The 21,676-nt window shown below is 44.9% G+C and overlaps 1 protein-coding gene across 4 annotated transcripts in view; it reads right to left on the reverse strand.

Moving 5' to 3' along the window:
* IRF2 (interferon regulatory factor 2) overlaps nt 1-21,676 on the reverse strand; it is a 90,336-nt gene that overhangs the window by 46,989 nt on the left and 21,671 nt on the right. Inside the window, exon 1 of one of the 4 annotated variants that reach the window (XM_033215793.1) lies at nt 15,900-15,920. The exons of 2 other annotated variants lie outside the window; for them this stretch is intronic. The gene's annotated coding sequence lies outside the window, so the exon portion shown is untranslated. Of the gene's footprint in view, nt 1-542; nt 547-15,899; nt 15,921-21,676 lie in introns of those variants that run through there. One more of the 4 variants, XM_033215795.1, reaches the window with a different exon arrangement.

The following is a 21,676-nucleotide window of genomic DNA, read 5'->3' on the forward strand; positions in this document are numbered from 1 at the left end:
GGCAACCCCTGTGGTCTGCATCTCTGACAAGCCCCCAGGTCCTTGGGTCACACTCTGAAAGCAAAGCTCTAGAGTCCCCTTATTTTCCATGCTTAATGGCCTGGATCTCCCATGCTCCTGCCGTGTGGTCATTTTGGCTATTCTGATAGAGTCCTCCGCTGGTCAGCATGCCAGGCTTGTCATCCACCAGCTGGGTCCACTCCTCACTTACGCAGTGTGCCTGTCTAGTAAGGATGCAGCTCCGCCCAACCTCAAGCTTATTGGAAAAGTTCATAATCTTAAATCAGGACTGTTATTAATTATAAGTAACTTTCAGAAAAGGCAAAAAAATCAAACAAATATTTTATCAGAGTAAAAAAAAAAACTTAAAAAGGTCTATACTTATTTCAGGTTTTGTTTGTGTTTGTTTGTTTGTTTGTAGCTAGGACATCTCCAATGAGACACAATGAAAAGCTCACCCAGTCACATGAAGGCCCTTCTCCTTTCTGACTTGATTTTTTCTCCCCTGACTCATCCCCTACCCTAGGAAGGTAGTGCATTACCAGTGTGCTTGGCATGCAAGAGGGTATAAAGGCTGCCATTTGACACAGGTTTCTCTAGATTAGCAGAGGGTGAGCATACATCTTTACTTCTGTGAAAAACAGCAAAGGCAGAATCTACCTCAAGCCTAGCACCAGAAATGGATCATTTAGTTGGACACTAAAAATAGATTAATTATGCTTCCAGAGATTAAAAGACTGAGATGACAGGCACAGAGGATCAGGGGACTGAGGACTGGAAAGCAAGATGCTTACTCGGTATGTATCATGTAGCTTCCATTACTGAAAGTCAGGGTGACGTGCTGGTCTTTCTGTAAGGCAAGCCTCCCACAGGCACTAACAGCCAGGCCATGTGAACCTCGAACAGAGTTAGAGCAGGCAGGTAACTCAGTGGAGATGACACAGAGTGGCTATGTTTGTCTAAGAACAAAATGCACACAAGTCAGGACAGTTGTGCCGCGGCCCTGACTCTGCCATTGCTGGTGTGTGTCCCTGGGCATTAATCACTCCATCTTTCTGGTCCACACTTTGATCATCTAGAAAAGTGGGACGTTTTAAACAGATGATTCCTGGGGTTATCCGTGATACGATGAATCATAATTTGATTTTTTTTTGTAAGCTTCTCTTCTTGTACATCAGATTGTTTTTAGAAGTAAAATGCTAAAATTTTATGGTTCTACAAACCTAATATATGAGCAACCTGTACTTCAAAGTAAGTAAAAGAGTTGAAGCATCTACCCTGGAGCCTGACGAAAGGCACTATGTAAAATCACCTATCATTACACCTTTGAGATTTGAGGTTAGGACTGGTTTCAAAACCATGGCATTTGGCCATAAGTCAATTCAGCCCACGGTGGGTACTGAGAATATCACTGGTGCCAAGCCTGCTATATAGGGCATGCAACCTATTCATTGTGATTCGTAAGTCACGAATGATCCTCCATGAAGTTGACAGTACTATGGCCATGATTAGTGCTGTCAACAATGAGGTTGAATTTTCACCCAAATAACTGAATTTTGGTTCTTGGAATAGTAAGAGCAACGGTGACCATTTACAGAGCACTTAACTATGTGCTAGGCATTAAAACTAGGGTTTTCTTGCTAGACGTGGTGGGACACTCCTGTCGTTTCAGCTACTTGGGAGTCTGAGGTGGGACAGTCACTGGAACCCAGGAGTTGGAGGCTGCGGTGAGCCGTGATCACACCACCGCATTCCAGCCTGGGTGGCAGAAAGAGCCCCTCCCTCTCTAAAAATAAAAAATAAAAAACCTAGGGTTTTCTACAAGTTTTGTCATTTAACCCTTACAACCCTAGGATGTAGGGACTTTATCATCCTTTACTACCTGCTATTAAGTGGAGAGCCGAGACTCTCATTTAAATTCAGGCCTGTCTAACATGAAAAGCTCAGGCTTATCCACTCTAACCTCTGTCTTCATCTTACTTTAGAAAGCACTGAGTTATGATGACCTCTTAATTGTTCTACTTGCTGAGACTTTCCAAACTCCTCTCTGTCTTGCATACCACTGACAGTCATCTTCCTAAAATACCATTTAATCATGTTAATAATTCTCTGTTCCAGAGACTTCTAAATGTGCCTGCTGGACTTAAGGTAACAAATTCCTTAGCTGAGACGGGGGTGGTGCTTCTGGTAATGATGCAATAGGTAATTCAGACCTGACTCCCAGGCTGAATAACTAAGGAACATGGACAAAATATATTTTTAAAATCCACTTACATGCATCAGAGAGCTACCAAGGTAGTTAAAAATTAGGGGGGCAAAATCTGGGAGAAAAAGAAGCCCAGGACGGTGAACCTGACATTCAGGGCTGCTGTCATCCTAGCGCAGGGACAGCTGCTCATTTCTGAAGAGGAGGCTGCGGGGCTTTGAAACTGAGCAGAGCGTTTGACACACTCAGGTGACTAAGGAGACAAAAATCGAAGACAGGACCCAGCTAGGAAAAGGGGTTCCTGGAAACACCCCCACAAGCTTTGTAAGTAATACAACTAAGTAGAAATAAACTAATATCAAAGGCTGAAGCCCCATTTTGAATCATCTCAATCCCTGACCAAATGAAAATGACCTGGAACTACCAACAGTAAATATAAATCAAATCTTGAGGAACATAACATTATCCTAGGATTCATATTGTCTCTGGAGCTTTTCTTTTTCTTTTTCTTTTTTTTTTTTTTTTTTTTTTGAGACAGAGTCTCGCTCTGTCACCAGGCTGGAGTGCAGTGGCTCGATCTCAGCTCACTGCAACCTCTGCCTCCCGGGTTCAAGCAACTCTCCTGCCTCAGCCTCCGGAGTAGCTGGGACTACAGGCGCCCCCCACCACGCCTGGCTAATTTTTGTATTTTTAGTAGAGACGGAGTTTCACCATGTTAGCCAGGATGATCTCAATCTCTTGACCTCGTGATCTGCCCACTTTGGCCTCCCAAAGTGCTGGGATTACAGGCGTGAGGCACCGCGCCCGGCCACGGAACGCCTTTTCTTGGTACCCAGTCACCCAGTGGATCAGCAAAAATTCATTAAACACACATTGTCACAAGGAACTGTGCTGAGTGCTATGGGGGATTCAAAGATGGGTAAGACATGATCACTACCCTCAAGGAACAAATAAGTTAACTAAGGATATGAGAGATAAATCACATAAAGCTAACTAATAATCCTATAATTATAATAATAAAAGACTATGCAATAAAGATCAGAAGGTAATGTATTATTAATTGCCAACTAAGTTAGTTAGTTCATAAGGAATACATAAATCATTGTTAAATGGGCTTGTAAGAGAAAGCTTTATGGTAAGGGAAAGCTTTAAGACAAAGCAAAGGAAGACCTTAATGGATGGGGAGGTGCTGTCTAGGCAGGGAGAAGGTAGCAGGCAAGCCGGGGGAGGTAAAAGGTTGGTATTGGTGGCCAAAGCAGGACTGAAGATGTGTTTGCTGATGTGAGCAGAGCAACTGTCTTATGAACCAACATGGGTGTCTTCATAAGAGTCACTGGTGTGTGAGAAGCAAGTGCTGGGTATTTCACATCAATCATTTTTAACTCTCATAACAGCTCTAACCAGTTAAATACTAGTATCCCCATTTTATTTTTCCATTTTATTTTTGAGACAGGGTCTCACTCTGTCACCCACACGAGAGTGTAGTGGTGCAATCCTGGCTCGCTGCAGTCTTGACTTCCTGGGCTCAAGAGATCCTCTCACCTCAGTCTCTTAAGTACCCAGGACTACAGTTGCATCCACCATGCCCAGCTAATTTTTTGTTTTTGTTTTTGTGTTTTGAGACGGAGTCTCGCTCTGTCACCCAGGCTAGAGTATAGTGGTACAATCTCGGCTCACTGCAACCTCTGCCTCCTGGGTTCAAGCAATTCTCCTACCTCAGTCTCCTGAGTAGCTGAGATTACAGGCACGCACCACCACGTCCAGCTAATGTTTTCGTATTTTTAGTTGAGACGGGTTTTCACCATGTTCGTGAGGCTGGTTTTGAACTCCTGATCTGATGATCCACCTGCCTTGGCCTCCCAAAGTCCTGGGATTAAAGGCGTGAGCCACTGCACCTGGCCTGATTTTTAAAATACTTCTGTAGAAACAGGGGTTTCACTACCTATGTTGCCCGAGGTGGTTCAAACTCCTGGCCTCAAGCGATCCTCCTACTTCAACCTCCCAAAGTGCTAAGGTTAAAGGCATAAGCTACCATGCCCAGTCTATTATCCTCATTTTAGAGATGAGGAAAAGCATAACGAAAAAGGCAGTCCCCCCAAAAAATAAGAAGAAAGAAAGAAAAGAAAATGTCCAAGACACCCACGCCTCTAGACCAGGAGCCAGGATTTGAACCTCAGGAGGGTCTCGGGTGCCCAGCTAGAGTCTGAGCTTGTTTACGCAGGCTGCTGACAACTTCTGAGTGCATGACTTGGGAAAAAACCATGCTTCAGTTTCATGAGCCATCCAGCACTCTATCCAGAGCCAAATGGAGGGAAGGAGGGGTGCTAGAAACTACTGCTCCACGTCAGGACAATGACTATGGAAATGTACAAAAAAAACAAAAAAAACAAAAAAAACACGCGATGACGCGCGTATAGGAATCTAACAGCAGTGTTTAGTACTGATTTTTCCTGGGCACACAACAGTCTTTTCCCAAATGCAAGTTCCTCCTGCAAGTTCCTCACATTGACTTCTGCGTGCTTTTTCAGCAAAAGTAAGAATTTCCATGAAAGTTATGTAAATTGAGAGAAAGCTGGAGTTAGAAATTGAACATCATCATCGTCATCCCCATCATTAGTACCATTCCAGCCCTTACTAGGAGCCTGACCCTCAGCCCAAGTGCCTTTCATGCATTATTTCATTTAACCTTCCGACAAGCTACATAAGGCAGAGTAGCTACTCTCTACAGATGAGGAAATGAAGCTACTTACAAAGCTCCACTTACAGCCAGTTAAGTGGTAAAGCAAACATTCAAATCCAGATCCGTCTGACTTCAAAGAATATGCCAGAAACCTCTAGACTAGTGCTTTGCAAGTCTCTGCTAACAACCCATCAGAGGGTCATGGGATCATTTATTGCATGAAGATCAGCACTTTTAATTTAATTTTAATTTACAATATAAGAGAATGGAAAATGAGGGAGCACCCCAAACAAAGTGAAGTAAGCATTGTTTACGAAACGTTTGCTTCCATTTAATGTCACATCACATTATATTATACTGGTCCTGGGGTCAAAGGGGTATAAAAACATTGAAGCAGGCTGGACTGCCTCCTGAGGGTGTGTGTGCAGGTGTGTGTAAGCACGTGGATGGCGCAGACAGGGAGGGGACGCTGTGGGAAGTAGAATGCAGGAAAACAGGATATGTGAAAACAAGAGAAGCAGACTCTCAGACCTGTACTGAGTGCTAAGAGGTAGAAATAAAACGTACGAGAACTTCATGGCATGAAAATAGCATGTTCAGAGCAAAGATAATAGGACCTGTATATTAGAGAGGTGGCCTGAGACCTTCCTATATGGCCATGCTTAATCCTGCTCTGCCTGTGACTTTCAAATCACTCTCCGGACTCTGATACGGACCCTGAAGGCTGAAGTCAGCCATTGCCAGTCCTGAAATCAGACGGACGTTTAACGTTTGGATGGAGGGCCAGATACAGAAAAAAGCATGCCTCTCAGTATACATATTATCTGCACCAACGCAAAACTGATTTTATAAGTTTTGTTGAACTTTAGAAAGTCATAGATTCATTTAAGAATGAGAGTCTCCAGCCAGTCTCCCTCAGGAGGTTTTAAGCAATTCAACCATGAATTCTCCTACTATGTAGATTTCTCAGGATGAATGATGGGGCAGGACTGCTCTCCAAATACATCATAACCCTCCTTTATTCTTTTCTGTTCTGTTCATACCACTAGCCCAAAACTGTCTTGCAACGCTATCACCTTAAAACTTAAAAAAAAAAAAAAAAAAAAGGTGGGGGAGGGGACAATAAGTCCCTGGCCCCACTCTAATGAAATAAGAACCGGGATTTTTTTTTATTATCCTAGAGTAATTTTGATAAGCAATTCACTGTTATTAGTATCCATTAACCCAACGGACTTCCAGATTCCAGATGTTTAATAAACATCTCCAGCTGAGTCATGGGAAAACAGGAGGCCAGTGGTGAATAGATTTCATCATTAATGAAATATAAATGTATATGAAATTAAAAGTCTAAAATGCTTTTAAATACCACAAAACTAGTTTTCCAGGCTGAAAATCATCCAGATCATAGTTTTACATATTTGCCATTCTATGCACAATTTTCCTATTAGGTGCGTTTTCTATATCCTTTTGGAAGCTATTCCCATAGCTACTTCCTAAAATTTACCTTGTCTCTGACCACAGACTCCTCTGGTACCTGAAATGTGGGCTGCATCACAACCACAATCGAGCAAACTGATTTGGGGCCCTATGTGTGTGTGCACAAAAGTCACCTGTCTACCACTGGCTCTTGGTTCTGCAGACGACCCAGTGGTCACTCTAGAAAACAGTTCTCAGTGCAGACTAACAAGAACAGCAGATCTTCATCCAGAGATCAAGCCTTAAAAAATACATGCAAGGTGTTATGTTCACCCAGATGTGTGCTTTTCTGAGAAAGGCCCCCATAAACTCTCAAAAGGCAGTTCCCTAGGCAGATATAAGAAACACAGCGCAAGAACACGAATGGGAAAGCCGCTAGACCTCTCTGCTGACACTCTCTTGACTTTCCCTGGCTCAGCAGCCGCTTCCCTGGCCCTCCCACCCATTGCCATGTCAGCCACCAAGGGCTGCAGTCTCCATTCATTGGACCATCCCCGTTACCCATGGCCTCCTTCCATGCTCCCACTGCAGCCTGTTCAGGGGCTGCTCCACTCTGCCCCGAGCTGCTGCAGCGTCTCTGTCCTGACCACCCTCCCTTCAATCCACTTCCACATGCCACACAGTGGAGGCCTGTACTTACCGCATGTCTGCTGGGTGAGAGTACAAGACTACGTAGGCCTGTATATTAACATGGGCAGCAACGTTAACATGGATTCCAGCTCCAGAGGCCTCCTGCCCTGCTCCCTAGAATGCCCATTCCCTGGCCCCATTCTGCTTCCCACACAGTGGCCTGACCACTTTCCCACCACAAACGGGCCTCACGCCTCCGTCTTGTTTGCTCACACTGCAAACATTTGTGATAGGCTGGAGAACCTTAAAGCAGATGGACGGCTGATCATCTCATCTGAGCTCTCCGAGTCTCTGCGGATCTTTCTGCTTTCCTTTCCTCAGGTGCTGTTCCCATTTGCCACAGGTGCAATTTCAGATCCCTCCCTGCCTCCAGCTTCACAGAGAAAAGAGATCTGCGAGGCTCTTCTTTCTGAATGTCTGCCTCCCCTTCCTCTTCACACGCATCTGGGTGTGACCTTTTTCCCTTTCTTAGACTATAAGGCGTGGGAGTGCCACTCTGTAAGAGAGGATGCGGAATGTTTGAGGAAAGATACTGAGAGTGGTTTGAGGACTACTGAGTTGGAGATCTCTGAGATACCCAAAAAGAGGTGGTGGCTGCGCTATTAGCTGTGCGAGGCTGGAGCTCAGGAGAAAGGCCCAGCCTGGAAACGTCCAGCCATACCTTGAAAGATTGTTCAAACGTCATCTTTTCCACATCGCCTGGCCAACACAAGACACATATTTGCCCCCTTCCCTTGAAGTCATAAAACTCACTGCCTCTAACAGTGAGTTAGCACGCATCTTACACTGCCCTAAAGTCACCGGCTCATTGTTATGTGCTTTAATCCACTGAGACCAACACTCCTTAGGCCTAAACAGGCCTTGTACTCTGCACCCAGCAAAACACCCAATGAGTGTAGACCAGCACTATCCAGTAGACGTTTTGCAACAATTAACTTGTTAAGTATCAGGGCAGTCAACAACGTGGCTCCTGAATACCTGAAATGTGGCCAGCATGAATGAGGAAAGCTTTGTCATCAAAGATGGAAACATAGTTTCCAGGCCAGTTCTAATCTTTCCAAATCACAGTGAGTGGTCAGGTGTCTGGTGGAAAGAAAATACCTGCTGGTGACACCCCTGTAGAGCTCCTGACATTGAAACTGCTTTGTTTTGAGAAAAGCTTAATTTTAAAAAGCCTGATGCACACTTTGCAAACTTCATCACCTTTGGAACACAACCTGTTGGTAAGCAAGGGAGCTTCTGTGTGAGGAACTGCCTGATCCAGGTCTAGACCTGCAAACCCTTGGAAATGAACTCCTGACCTGATGATCCACCTGCCTTGGCCTCCCAAAGTCTGGCCAGAAGGGAGTGTCCCACTTGCCAGGATACTGTCAATATCCTCCACCATGAGGGTATTAGCAATAGCTAAGAAGTAGTAAGCACTTAACAGTGTTAGGCACGTTCTAAGCACGTTAAGAGGATAAGCTCACCTGATTCACAGCGTCCCAAGGATGTGGGTACCACAGTGGTCCCCATTTTATAGATGAAGAAACTGAGGCACGTAAGGTTAAGTAACTTCGCAAGGTCACAGAGCTACTGAATGGCAGAACTCGTATTTGAACTGGAGTCCTAGGCCCTTACTTAGCCTTTGGATATGAGGCTCGCACAGGCAGGCCAAACCGGGGTTCACATCAAGAGGCAGAGAGGGCCCCACACCTCTGTCTGACCTGGCATCTGCACTGGGAGCCTGTGTGGAAGGGGACACAGCCAGGGCCGCAAGATCCCCACAGCCTGGCAAACACCGTTCCAGCCCCTGAGCTGCCCTGGTGCACAGGAAGCAGTTTCCCAGCCTCCTTTATGTAGCCCCTTCTAAAGTCACACTTCCTGCCCCGTTCAATACTTCCCTGGCGAGTTGGCATCAACAACACACGCTGCGTTTCCTGTGGCCAACCCGGGCCTTCCTCTTGTAGTCTGGACCAGGAAAACACGCCCATACTCCAGAATAAAGACACTCGCCCTCTCTCCACCCCTTCACCTCCACGCTGTCTTTAAGAAAACAAGAGAGAACCAGAGGGGCTTTTTCTAGCTTTGCATCACCTGGGTGTATTCTCCAGTTGTTTCATGTCAGTTGCTGCGTCTGCCATAAAGCAGGATCACCTGGGTGCTTACAGGGTCTTTTGAAGGCAGAAGGAGAGGAAAGTGTGCCCTGCCCAGCCCATAACTGATTAACCTGAAGAACTATTTCAGAGGCACAAGTAAGTCCCACAGAAGGCAAACACTCCACTATCTGAATGTTTACTTCACATGGGCATTTATTTACGGTGCTGAAAACCACTGAAGTACTAATAAGCATCTTCAGTATTTGTCAGTTTCCACCTCCTGCCATTTCAGCGCCTATGAAGAGCAAACACTTCGTTACGGGGCCATTTTGCTTCCCACTCTAAAAATGACCTCATTTTTAGTATCAGGACCTCTAAGAAATACAAAATCCCTGTGCCCCAAAACTCCTTTCTCCAACCTACTTACATCTCTCAGCCCTGTTTGTTTTTTACCACTTGATACCAAGTACTTCTCTCTTGGTCTTCAGAAGATAACTTTGTGTGTGTGTGTGTTGGTGGGGAGGAGGTTGTGTTGTTTTGTTTTGTTTAAGACGGAGTCTGGCTCTGTCGCCCAGGCTGGAGTGCAGGGGAGTGATCTCGGCTCACTGCAACCTCCGCCTCCCAGGTTTAAGCCATTCTCTTGCCTCAGCCTCCTGAGTAGCTGGGATTACAGGCATGCACAACCACCATGCCCGGCTAAGTTTTGCATTTTTAGTAGAGATGGGGTTTCACCATGTTGGCCAGGCTGGTCTCGAACTCCTGACCTCAGGTGATCCACCCACCTCAGCCTCTCAAAGTGCTGGGATTACAGGTTGTTTTTGCTTTTGCTTTTAGTTTTAAATTCAGGGCGTACATGTGCAGGTTTGTTATATGGGTGTATTGCATGATACTGGCCAGGGTTTCAGCTCCTAATGATTCTGCTGTCCAAGTAGTGAACATAGTACCCAACAGGTAGTTTTTCAACCCTTGCCCCACTTCTACTTCCTCTCTCTCCCCTTCTGGAATCCTCACTGTTTCTTGTTCCCATCTTCATGTCCATGTGTACTCAGTGTTTAGCGCCTTCTTATAAGTGAGAACATGTGGTAGTATTTGGTTTTCTGATTCTGTGTTAATTCATTTAAGATAATGGCCTCCAGCTCCATGCTTGTTATTGTGAATGATTTCATTCTTTTTATGGCTGCATAGTATTCCATAGTGTATATATACCATATTTTCTTTTTCCAATCCACTGCTGATGAGGACCTAGGTTAAGCCCATATCTTTGCTATTGTGAATAATGTTGCAATTAACATAAAAGTACAGGTATCTTTTGCTAGAATGATTTCTTTTCCTTTGGGTATATACCCAGTAATGGAATTGCTGGGTTGAATGGCAGTTCTATTTTTAGTTCTTTGAGAAATCCAGGAGACAGTTTTAAATCTACCCATCCCAGATAGTTTTCCCTAGCCAATGTAGACTCACCTATGACCACAACTCCTGCTGAGATGACAGCCTAGGAAATGGTGTGTTGCAGCTGCCATCCTACCCCATGATGAATAAGGATAGGCCTGTGAAGGGCCTAATCACTCACTGGGAAGTTGCATGTTGCCAAATTAATGATCAATCATGTCTGACCCTTAGCTCATTAATATGGCAACATGCAACTTCCCAATGAGTTGATTAGGCCCTTCACAGGCCTATCCTTATTCATCATGGAGTAGGATGGCAGCTGCAATGCAGGACGCAGGATGGCACCCGAGGTCTGACAGCCACATGACTTCAGGACAGCACAGCCACCTAAGGGCAGGGCAGAGAATAGGGAAGACCTCAGTGGCTCCTGCATCCATGACAAGTGGGCAGGAGCCAGCCTTGGCTAGTGATGCTTTTTTATCACTATACTGTACATGAGATAAGGTCCCTATCCTTATCTCATGTACAGTGTAGTGACAAAAATGAGACCTTAAATGAGAAATCAACAAGCCATTGCCCTAAAACTTCAGAAATCCCCTAGTATTGGTCACCGTCTCCACATCTGTAGAAGCCATTCAGGTCTCCATCCAGCAACTACAGCCACTCACCAGGGAACTGCTTCAGGAAGCAAACGCAGAAGGTAGCAGAACCCAAGACCCTTATGCCTCAGTTTTCTCCTCTGTAAAACGGGATAACTTCCACACGGTGTGTGGTAAGGATTAAATAAGATGTATAACGTGCCTAGCCTGGTACCTGACCCATCAATAGTCGATATTTAACAAATAATAGTTTCTGCAGACACAAATTTATAGTCAATGATGTTCAAAGAGCATCAGGTATAATAGCAAAACTAACCCAAATACCAGACAGTAGGAAGATGTGGAAAGAAAACGTAATAGAGTCAAATAATAGAGTATGGGGCTACAGCAGATCCCCTGATCTCAATAAAGGGATGATTTATGTCCTGGGCAGGAAGAGGTGGGATGTTACATTCCATCATGCTACTTGCAACAGTGCACAATTTAAAACTTACGAATTGTTTATTTCTGGAATTTCCCATTTAACATTTTCAGACCTCAGTTGACCATGAGTAACTGTAACCACTAAAAGCAAAACCACAGATAAGGGAGAACTACCCTCTAGAATATTTAATTTGTGCAGGAATGCACAGAATATAATGTGAAAAAAAGTAGGGAAGCGGGTGGTTTTAACCATCAGGGCAATCAAAGACTACGCACAAACTTCCAGGCCCTCCACACCATGGTGGTTTCCCCACGGCTGAGTCCACGTGCTGACACACTGCTCTCTTCCCCCGCAGCACCAATGACAGTCAGAGTTCCCCGTTCATTCACACTCACAGAACTCAGAGCATGTACCAGGCTGACAACATGCACCAAGAGACAGCTGTTTGACCTGGAACTGGGCCTCTGGGGGTCCGGGGTCGGGGGTGTGCCCCAACGCCAGGATGGCACAGAACAGAAGGTGAACATGTCTCCTGGACAACCCAATGTCATCACACTAAGTGCCATCCTGTGCTCACTCTTAAGTCCTGAGTTTTCCAAGACTGTCCTGATGTCAGCAGGGTGCCCTAATTTTATATGAGAAAATAAGAACAATAGGCCAGCACAATGTTTCACGCCTGTAATCCCAGTATTTTGGAAGGCCGAGGCAGGTGGATCACGTGACCTCAAGAGGTCGACACCGGCTTGGCCAACATGGTGAAAGCCCATCTCTACTAAAATATATATAAATTAGCCAGGCATGGTGGTGCGCGCCTGTAATCTCAGCTACTTGAGAGGCTGAGTCAGGAGAATCACTTGAACCCTGGAGGCAGAGGTTACAGTGAGCTGAGATCATGCCACTGTACTCCAGCCTGGACAACAGAGCAAGACTCCATCACACACAAAAAAAAAAAAGAAGAAGAAGAACAATATAGTAATAGAGAACATTCTTCTCAAAACAAATGAGTTTCCTTCTACCCTTCCTTCCTCCACCCTTCCTTTATGAATGATTTACTCCAAAAGTCCATTCGACGCAACACAGCAAAGATGTACTGGGTTGAACAGTGGCCCCCCAACATTCATGTCCACCTGGAGCCTGTGAATGTGACCTTTTCTGCATATGGAGTCTGTGCAGATGTAATCAAGTTAAATGAGGTCATACCAGATTAGAATGGGCCCTAAATCCAATATGACTGGCGTCCTTATAAGAAGAGGGGGAAACCTGGACACAGACACACATAGTAGAAAGGAGAATGTTTAATGAAGACAGAGGCAGGCATTAGAGTGACTCCTCCATAAGCCAAAGAAGGCCAAGGATTGCTAGCAGCCACCAGAAGCTAGAAGAGAGGCATGGGGCAGGTTCCCACTCAGGGTCTCCAGTAGGAACCAGCTTTGTCCATACCTTAATTGCCAACTTTTGGCCTTCAAAACTGTGAGGGAATAAATTTCGGTTGTTTCATGCTTCCCAGTTTGTGGTAATTTGTTATGGCAGCCACAGAAAACTAACAGACACTAGGGGTGGGGAGGCAGGTGCAGCCAGGGTAGGTATTGGCAGAAAGAGGGCACCTGTTAGGGTGGCTGGGGCAGCAGCCACCCAGCACACAGAATATGAAAGCCCATGTGGGCAGTGAGGATAGACACAGGAGGGAGACCATAGCCCTGTGCAGGGGCTGGGAGCCAGAGCAGGGAGGTGAGGAGGGCATCATCACTGTGCTGGGGCAGCAGTGGGGACACAAGACCACATACACACAGGCAACTAAGTAAATTATATTATATACCAGGGTAATGGAAGCCAGGCTTTTGACTACTGGAGAAGGAAGTTACAAATACAGAAAGAAAGAAAACTATAATAACCCAGGCTGTGGCACTAGAAGAGGAGGACTTCATTTGAATTTGTGCTTTTTCATATATCTCAATAAACACAGAAATACATACAGAGGTAAAAAAGCACGCATAGGAGGCAGGCGGATCACGAGGTCAGGAGATCAAGACCATCCTGGCTAACATGGTGAAACCGTGTCTCTACTAAAAATACAAAAAAACATTAGCCAGGCATGGTGATGGGCGCCTGTAGTCCCAGCTACTGAGGAGGCTGAGGCAGGGAGAATTGCTGGAAACCGGGAGGTGGAGCTTGCAGAGAGCCAAGATCGTGCCATTGCACTCCAGCTTGGGCAATGAGCAAGACTCCATCTCAAAAAAAAAAAAAAAAGCATGCATATGTGTAAGTATATGTGTAACTAATACACATATTCTTTAACCTTGCCACTAAAAGGGCCTGGAAACAGCAAGACCCCAACAGCAACGAGCACAGGCAGTGTCCAAATCTTGGTTTCCAAACACCCTCCTCCACCAAAAGGAATCAAGGCTCCTTGGAGAAATGGCTAACTCCAGAGCTGGGGCAGGGAAAGCAAAAGATAAGACCGGGCCAGAAAACAAGGAAGAGCTCAAAAGATAATAGCAACATATCGAAAAGAGACACAGAAGCCAACCTGATGGGGCTCCCACTGGCCACACCTAAGAAAATCTGAGCACCCAAATACATGACTGAAATGTATTTGTCATTGAACAAAATTGGAACCTATGAATAAATACAGGGGGATGAGAAAGCTTTCCCATAAAGCAGAATGCAAACGAACAAACATAGGAAGAATGATGGACTTAGAAGGTCGACATTTGGTAGCTATCAAAGTATACTCAGCCAAGAAATACCAATGGATGCTAACCAGTGGGTAAAAGGTTGGTGAAAAATGGGATACTTACATAGCCTCAAAAATACCTCCCACAAAATATTTTTTACGACAAAGGAAAAAAGACTAACTTTATCATGGAGAAGCCTGACTGATGGCTCCTTAATTAAAAGATCAAATGAATGTTACCAATTAAGGGACAAATCAAAGGCATGTGTCACCTATAAGGATGCAAGAAGAAGAAAACCTCACCGCCGTGATATTCTTCTAAGAAATGCATAACCTGCAACGTCAACAGGCCCAATCGGATAGACATTCTCTAAGATAATTAATTGCCTTGCCATTGTCAAAAGTGTCAAGTTCATGGAAGTCAAGGAATAATGAAGGAGGCAGGGCACCAAACTTCAACCCCTAGCCCTGCATCAGATTCTCCTGCTGCAAGGGATGTGACTCAGACATTCCAACAGGAACGGGGTCTGCAGGTGGGAGGGGACTCACGCAGCAGTGCTAGTTTCCTGATTCTGACGGCCGTGCCTGGGTCTCAATGGAGAGTGTCTTTGTCACAGCAAAGATACACTGAAGTACTCAGGAGTGAGGGGATATCAGTACTGGCAAGTTACTCTCCACAGGTGCAGAAAAATAATTCTTGGTGCTATTGTTGAACCGTGGTGGAAGTCTGAAATTAGCTCAAAAGAAAACGACTTGGCGAGAAAGACAATGCCAGGTAGGGAAGTAATTGCCAGGACAGAGGGAAAGACCACAGCCTTTCTGCAAATACAACAAACGCTAGAAAACCTCCTTTGTGGTGCTTCAATTAAGCTGCTGGCGGTTTATTCTTCATCCGTGCACCAGGACGGTATTAATAAGCACACGCATCAATCACTTTATCTATCCGTCCATAAGGGGCAGCTTAATCAAGCAACAATCAGCTGAACAAGGAGCCTCTGAGCTTCATTTCCTGGGGAAGATGAGGAGTGATGGTCCATCACTCATTCAAATTGTTCGGTTGTGTAGAAGAGGGAAAAACAAGACCACCAAAGAGCCCTCCTGCGTATTTGAGAGAAGGCCCTCAGGTTTAGGCAGCCAAGATTTACCTCTGGCCAAACTTCTGTGCCAATTCAATAGAAGTTATTTATAGTTTATATCTTAAAGCCCAGAACTGGTTTCCAAGTCACACTGCCTCACCTCAAAGTGACGGTGGAAGAAAAACACCACAAGTGCCATCGCTGGGTCACTGAGAGATTTGCCAATTTTAGATGTTTATCCTCCAGAGGCCCCTCCACCCCCAGTTCTCTGCAGGACATTTTAGGGTTCCCAGCGCCCCAAAGCTGGCATTCCCAGCATAGTTTCATTTACTGTCATGACAACAGTTCCCACTCCCACAGCTTTTCAAGCACTTGCCTCAGAGAAGACCTACTATGAGTAAGGGCTTTGCTTTTAGTTTCTTGCTTGCTTTTAGACTCCGGAGAAGAGCACACAGCACTGTCCAAGAACAGCTACCACACTCAGAACAGAAACCGAAACCAGGGGTGAAGAACTGCTCCTTCCTTCCACAAAGCCTGGACCAGGCAGCCATTCAGACTGCTCTCCTCGGCCGCCAACCCCAACCCAGCTCTGCCCTGCAGCCAGAACACCCTTCCGAAAGCACAAACAGGCTTCCCGTCATTCCACAAGCCTAAAGCCTTTCCTTACCCCACAAGCCTCCAGCGAGGGGTCTGTCCCAAGGCTCTGCGTCTGTCACGCCTCAGCCTCAAGAGCATCCCCTCTCACAGGCTAACTCTTACTCATTTTTCAGATTTGGCTTCAAAGTCACTTGACAGCAAGCCTTCTCCATCTCGCCAGGCCAGGTGCCCAAATCTGTAGACAAGAATCTCCATGAGAACCAAAGCCAATTCTGTTTTGTTCAACATGCTATTCCCAGGGCTCAGAGTATGGCAAAGGCCAATGCTCAGTAAGTATTAGTTGACTAAATAATGAACTTGCTATACACTCCCAGCATAGTGATATGCAATGGGGGAAGGAGCTTGCAGCCTAGAAAGAGAAGACAGGGACACAGGCAATCACAGTGAGGAGAAGGATGAACTGCCATCAAAGGAAGCATGCACCAATGCATGGGAAATGCTGTCTAGACAGGCAGTCGGGGATACCTTATCAATAATGCTTTAAATTATTTTAGGTTTTCAAGATACAATCTGGAATCTTGTTTATGTAGATCTTGTTTATTTTATACATGAGAATTCATTAGAAATGTACTGATGTTCACCAACACTGCGTTGGCCGTTTTCAAGAACTATGGTATGTGGTCAGTATGGTGACCAAGCCAAAATGGAGCACTTCTGACTGTGAATGAGGTCTCATTAATACTTACACCTGAAACAGACATAAAGCGTGACTGTTCCTAGAAACACCAGGATGTGAGAAGCCTCTGGTTGTAGGGGCTAGGTATACTGACGCAGGCTCGCCATCTTCTATTCAAAATCTTGGGGCCAAAGTCTTCAGAATTCAAAAGTGTGTGGATGTTAGCAAGATAATGCAGCACATATACCATATACCCCAAGGAACACCCCGGAAAGTATCTAGGGCAGAACCCCTTAATCCAACACAGTTAATATTTCTGCAGCGAAACATGAACATTCACACTGATTGGGATAAATAAAAGCTATAAATAGCTTCATGTCAATTCAGGGCAGAGTACCCTGCCAAATGAGTCACGATAATCACTTTCAGTTTCACAGCATTTTGGATTGCAAATAAGGGATGTGGGGCTTGCAGTAGATTTCAAGTTATTTCAATCCTTGGAATATATTATTGTTATCATGCTATACAGAAAAATCAGCATCATTTTCCTTAAACTGTATTTATATTACAAATTAATCTGGCACACACCATGCTTAATGTGGTGAATAATAGCACTGTTTAGTTCTGAAATGAAAAAAGTGTAATGCAAACTATTTCTGCTTATTAGAAAGTGGAAAAATACTTTTCCTGAACATTTTTATAAAATTTGAAATCTTAAGCAGCCATTTACAAGTATTATTTCCTTTAAATCAGGTTTACCTAACAATGTGTATGTGCTTTAGCTTACCAATCAAATACATAAAATATTTACTTATAAAGTAAGAAAAGCTTTAAATATTTAGATTCAAAATTTCTTTAAAATAGTCTCCCTAAGGTTCCTTTATGATGGCATTTGTAATATCATTGTTCTTTCTCCATGACATTCTAAATATTTGATTTAAAAACTAAAGTTATTGTAAAAATACCCTTCCAAGTATCAAGTTAAATGGCATTTGTTTATTTGTTTGTTGCTGTGCGTGCACTATGAATGACATCCACATCGTCCACTGAGATGAGCACACAAGCAACTGCTCCATTTAACATGCCCTACTCCTCCGCGGAAGCCTTGGTACAAACTGAAAAGACTCAATACCCAGAGGCACAAATGCAAAACCATACACAGGAATTGTCTGGGAAGTTTACGTCCTCCATTTCTTTTATCACGTAATTTCGAATCAAACGGCAAATATCATGCAACGTGAGAAGTATAAAAAGCACTGAACTGTTTAGGTTCCATGGTGCTTGGGAGGAAACTCAGTTCAGAGAGGCACATCCTTCCCCACGAAAGTGTGAAGAAAGAAAAAACACTAAAGGTAATGAGGGTCAAGGTGAAGGAGCCCCGAGACCTTCCTATCATAACGGCCAAGGTACTTAAATCAGCGTCTACATTTGCAGGCACTGAATTATTTATTACATGCAAAAGTCCAAAGTTGCTTCACAAAAATGTTCTCCTGATGTCTAGGAGGTAACAGTGGTGGTGGGGATCATGAGAGCAGTGACTATTTACTGAGCACAGCATTAAACTCTATACATTACCTCATGTAACCCTCACAGTAACCCGACGGGGTTGGCCTCATTACTATCCTCATTTTAAAAGGGTGCTCTGGCTTAGCCCATGCCACAGCTGATTCTAGGTCATCAGACTCCATTATCATGAGAACTGAGGATCCAAAAATGGGCTTCATCTTCAGGGGTATTCTTGGCAATATAAAACCATGGGAAAGAGTATTTTTCTACATGTGCCGTTTATCCTCCAACAGAACTGCTAGGAAACTGGTGTGCTTCCCCAGCTGGCCTTGGACACCACACTAGTCCCCAGGTTGTCCCTCCTGTCAGGAATGTGAACACTGAAGACCCCCAGGCCCGCAGATCAGAAAGAAAACACAAAGCCAGAATGTTCCCTGGGGCCCTTCCCAACACTTTCTGCTTGCTCAGTCTTTGTTCAGAATGAAAGACAATTAAAAATACAAATCCTGGCCGGGCGCGGTGGCTCAAGCCTGTAATCCCAGCACTTTGGGAGGCCGAGACGGGCGGATCACGAGGTCAGGAGATCGAGACCATCCTGGCTAACACGGTGAAACCCCGTCTCTACTAAAAAAATACAAAAAAAAATTAGCCGGGCGACATGGCGGGCGCCTGTAGTCCCAGCTACTCGGGAGGCTGAGGCAGGAGAATGGCGGAAACCCGGGAGGCGGAGCTTGCAGTGAGCTGAGATCCGGCCACTGCACTCCAGCCTGGGCGACAGAGCGAGACTCCGTCTCAAAAAAAAAAAAAAAAAAAAAAAACAAATCCCCCACAAGCAGGGATGGAACAAGAAGATAAGTGAGCAGCTGTCTGGGACTATTCCTAAAAGAGGAAGCCTTTTGCGCCAATATGACCCTACGCTGCGCCGATGAAAACAAGCACATTTTTCGCAAAATCCATCACACCAAATGCAGCAGCAGAGACAAGCATGGGTCTAAAGCCTGCAATCCCTATAGAAACTCTGTAAAACCTTCACACCTCTATTTGGAGACCCTCCTCAGGTGATGTAGAGACCCTAGGCCAGGCCCAAGTCCCCCCAGCACTGCAGTCACGGGAAATGATGCCGGCAGAGGTGACGGGCAGTGACAGCAGCACAGGGGCACAGGAGAGCTGAGGAAAGGGGCTGGCTCTCCCAAGTGACCATTGCTTCTTTCCAAATTACGCCGCTGCACACAGAATGCGAAGACCATAGGCTTTGGCCCACGAAAAGCATTCTGCACCTGTCCTATCTGATGAATCAAGGAGAGTGAAAGACAAGGCCATATCCATATCTAAGGGCTCCCAAAAGGAAGGAGTCTCATCACAGCCTCTCTTTGTTCTCATGCCAGCTGCCATGGAAGTGCAGAGTGGGCGTGGCAACAACATGGACCGTGGAGCTCTGCTGCACTGCCTGCTTTCAGCCCCAGCTCCATCATTTAGCTGTAACTTTGGGCAGGTTACTGACCTTCTCTGTTCTCATCAGGCTTTGTGAGGATTAAATGAAGAAGCATGTAAAATAAGGCAATGCGATGGCTCACACCTGTAATCCCAGCACTTTGGGAGGCCGAAGCAGGAGATCACTTGAGCCCAGGAGGTAGAGGCTGCAGTGAGCTATGATCATGCCACTACACTCCAGCATGGGCAACAGAGCAGGACCCTGTCTCAAAAAAAAAAAAAAAAAAGAGAGAGAGAAGAAAGAAATAGAGAGAGAAGAAAAGAAAAAAGCAAATAAACATATGAAATATCTAGAATAGTGTTTTGCATCTTACATGCACTATGGGTGGGAGTATAAAATAGGTACAAAATTTCCAAACAGCAGCTAGGCCATAGGTATCAAAACTTTTAAAAACACACCCTTGGACCCAGCCATGTCACTTCTAGGAATGCTTCCCAAGTAATCTAATCATGTGTGAAACATGCTGTCTTAAAATTTAAAAAAAAAATCTACAAGGATCATGAAATTTGATGCAGATACAAATGTAATATTCTTTTCTGTAAAAAACAGATAACATGAGGAAACTGTGAATTGCAGATAAATTACCTTCCAGATACATTTAAATTATGAAAATCTAAGAGTCTTTTTTACTCCATCATTTTTTTAAAGAGCATTTTCTAGAAAGTTTATGCAAGGCCATTAAGACCTAAAAGGGTAGACTGACTTTTAAAAGTTTTTATAAATGTAAACTCATGCTGGGACCCTTAGGTGTGTCTGGCCCTGGATCGCAGCATCTAGATGGCATCAGCCTCTGCAATTCAGCAAAGCAAGAATCATGCACAGATTTCAAAGCATATGGACTCGAGCACATACTGCATTTTCAAAGCTTCTTTCCATATGGAAAATGGGAAAAGAAGCGATCCTATATTTCCCTTAATCAGCACGTCCTCTGAGCACTGCCTTTGCAGTACAGGAGAAGTAACGTGACCTCGGGAAGGCACAGTTCCTCCTCCTCGGAGTGCAGTGGGGAGTTCCTTTAAGACTGTGTCAGCCTGCAGTATGCAAGCCGGAAAAGACCGCTCAGTCCTCTTGTGCAGACACTGGAGAGGTAACAGTATACAGAACAAGTTCAATAGCAGGAGGTACGTGGGAAAAGGGTAGACATCAAAGTGGATAACTGAGCCATGCTGGCTTGAGGAGGAGGAGCATGGCAGAAGCAGCGGGACCTGAATTACCTGAGCTGTTTATGTCACCCAGTCACCTTTGACTTCATTTTTAAGCTCCACAGACCTCAAAAGGTGTGTTTTGCCCCTTCAGGAACACAGACAAGACAAGGGGACAAGAGAGAGGAGATGTCAGTGTGGTCAGTATTTGTGAAAAGTCAAATAACAGAAACTCAAAGAGCCAGCATACTGAAACCGGAACCTGAGACTACCTATTGGCAGAGAGCAACAAAATTGCTGCTTTCTGATTCCAATCACATCACTAGCAGACTACCTTGAAAACCAACACCTTCCCAAAAACCAGCTGCCTGAAAATAACTTGTTCTGAAAGGTTGATTTTGAAGGGTACCATCTTTTCCCCTGGATGACAAAAAATGATTTCCTCCCACACTCCACATGCATAGGCTGGCCCTGAGGGTCTGCTTCTTGCTGCCACTTTTCCTCTGAGGATTTCCTTTGGGCTGTCCCCTCTGCCAGGAAGCTCTCCATAACGGTTACCAGCTATTTTTGGTGCTGTGATCACTATTAATTATTATGGAGATATCCAATTTAACTCTTTATATTCAAATCTGGTCAAGCTCCAGCACACAAACTATAAACTTACGCGCTACAGTTTCCGATAGTTTGATTCTATTCATGGGATAAACCATCCCAATCACCAATGAATTCCAACTGGAAAAAGAGCCAAAATTGCTACCCACTCTAAGTACAGGAATACCTCCGAAGCAAGATGCATGTCTCCCCTGCAAGCTGCAGAACTGTCTTCAAATATTTTTGGAAGATACCTACTGCCTCTCACCAGTTTCTGAATGGTAGCCAGAGGTTGGATGGTTAGATTTGGCATCCATCGGATGGTCACTATTTCCCCTCTCTGCCAACCCCTCCCAGGACCACAGTGGTTTCTTTTCTTTCCCTCTCCTTGGTAAAGCATAATATGGTGGCGGGAGCTCAGATTTGGCTTCAAGCCCACC

This window comes from Trachypithecus francoisi, unplaced genomic scaffold, assembly GCF_009764315.1.
Source record: "Trachypithecus francoisi isolate TF-2019V2 unplaced genomic scaffold, Tfra_2.0 Lachesis_group1, whole genome shotgun sequence".
Taxonomy (NCBI): domain Eukaryota; kingdom Metazoa; phylum Chordata; class Mammalia; order Primates; family Cercopithecidae; genus Trachypithecus; species Trachypithecus francoisi.